The following is a 2,500-nucleotide window of genomic DNA, read 5'->3' on the forward strand; positions in this document are numbered from 1 at the left end:
AGCTGACATGACCAGAGGCGGAATTAGCTGACATGACCATGGGCAGAAGTAGCTGACATGACCATGGGCAGAAGTAGCTGACATGACCATGGGCAGAAGTAGCTGACATGACCATGGGCAGAAGTAGCTGACATGACCATAGGCACAGTTAGCTGACATGACCATAGGCAGAAGTAGCTGACATGACCATAGGCAGAAGTAGCTGACATGACCATAGGCAGAAGTAGCTGACATGACCATGGGCAGAAGTAGCTGACATGACCATGGGCAGAAGTAGCTGACATGACCATGGGCAGAAGTAGCTGACATGACCATAGGCACAGTTAGCTGACATGACCATAGGCAGAAGTAGCTGACATGACCATAGGCAGAAGTAGCTGACATGACCATAGGCAGAAGTAGCTGACATGACCATGGGCAGAAGTAGCTGACATGACCATAGGCACAGTTAGCTGACATGACCATAGGCACAGTTAGCTGACATGACCATAGGCGGAGTTAGCTGACATGACCATAGGCACAGTTAGCTGACATGACCATAGGCACAGTTAGCTGACATGACCATAGGCAGAAGTAGCTGACATGACCATAGGCAGAAGTAGCTGACATGACCATGGGCAGAAGTAGCTGACATGACCATAGGCGGAGTTAGCTGACATGACCATAGGCACAGTTAGCTGACATGACCATAGGCACAGTTAGCTGACATGACCATAGGCGGAGTTAGCTGACATGACCAGAGGCGGAATTAGCTAATATGACCATAGGCGGAATTAGCTGACATGACCAGAGGCAGAATTAGCCTACATGACCATGGGCAGAAGTAGCTGACATGACCAGAGCTCCAATTAAAAGTTACCTTCTTCTGAAGGGACAGATTTGCTATGTGTTACGGAGCGAGAGTTCCAGGAGGTCCCTGTGAACTCGTGGCTTCCTCCCTTAATGCAACTAGATGGCAGATACACTGGGGAGGTAGGTGCATATTACTAGGGGCACGGCATTTTCGATCAAAAAAATATTTCTAAGTCAGGACGGAGGTTCATTCTAAGGGCACGAGCGACCGATCTAAGCCGTGTGGGAGGCCCTGCACCCCGGTCAGGGTCCCCCTTCACCCCCTGGCGACATCCTCCCTTGGAAGTCTGCCCGGTGGCCCCCTCCCGCGCCCGGCGCCGGTTCAGGCCGGGCTGGAGGCCCCGTTCCTCGGGCTCAGGACCGGGCTAAGCCCCCTTAAGGACCTGGCCAAGCTCTGGTCACGTTGCGGGAAGGGGGGGGGGGTTGACCTCCCGTGCCCGGGCGCCCGTTCATGCGGGCCTGGAGGCTCCCATTTCCGGCTCGAGAACTGGGGTTTGCGCCCTTGGCTCCTCCGTGCGTTCCCTTTCAGTCTCTGGTCATGTCTACCTTCTCCGGAGGTGATTTGGGAGCCATGGTCATGTTGAGGGGAATTTTCGGAGGGAAATCCCTATCTTTAACATTATATGACCAGAGTCCGGACTTTTTCGGCTCCGTCAGAATCAAAGTTTTCAAAAAAACATGGTCATGTTCCCTATCTTTAACATTAGATGACCATGGCCACCTCGGGGCCGTTTGTGGAAGTCTGCCGAGGGCGGAGGCGAAACGGGGCTGCGGGGCGGCGGCGACTCCTGTTCCCAAGGACCCGGGACCTCCCTCCCTTCAGGGTCCCGCGGTCAAGGTACAACGGGGGGGTCCGCGGAGATTTCCGTCGACAGGGTTTTTTGATCAAAATGGTTTGACTAAGTCAGGACCCGAGGTGTCAGAATGCATGTGAAGGACCCGTTTGGAGCCGTCCTTTGGAGTCTGTGGCTGGGCAGGAGTTGACGGGATTCCTCCTTGTCTTCCCGGATGGTCTCTCTCTGTTGTGGGCAAAGGGTCCTTCACGAAATCCATACGCACGCGCGCGCATTATAGACCCAAGTCTTACCGTGCTTGATCTGAGGAACCCTGCCCGACCCACCCTACCGTGGACTGGGGTGAGCGGAGCCGAGTTTGGTCGCCACACCATCGCTCTCTCCGGATGGGAGTCCAAGGATCGGGCCGAACGCTTGAGACTTCACGGTGTTGTACGCTGAAGCCCGGGGATTGAGGTTCTATTTCTGGGCAGGATGTGAGCGCGCCTCGCACGTGTCCATTGAGAGGGGCGGTTCTCGTGCCGGTTTAGGAGCCAGGAGCCAGGTCGGGATGATTTCCATTGCGGTTAAGTCGCCTTGCCTGAGTTCCTTCCCCCCGATCCGCGCGTGTCCCGTCCCCCTCCCCCCGGGCGATGTCGATGCTGGTCGGTTGAGCTGTCGGGCCGGTTCCGGAGGCCTCGTGCCCGGGCAGGAGCCGTGTTGGGGGAGGATTTCCCGTGCGGTTAAGTCGCCCCTGCCTGCGTTCCTTCCCGGGGCGGAGGTTTTCCCACACGATTGGCTTTTACGTTCCGACTAGGGAGGGCCCCTGCGGGCCGGTGTCGCGCCGGTGTTCAGGCACGGCGGTTCCTCCCGAA

Source organism: Acipenser ruthenus, unplaced genomic scaffold (genome assembly GCF_902713425.1).
Source record: "Acipenser ruthenus unplaced genomic scaffold, fAciRut3.2 maternal haplotype, whole genome shotgun sequence".
Lineage (NCBI taxonomy): Eukaryota > Metazoa > Chordata > Actinopteri > Acipenseriformes > Acipenseridae > Acipenser > Acipenser ruthenus.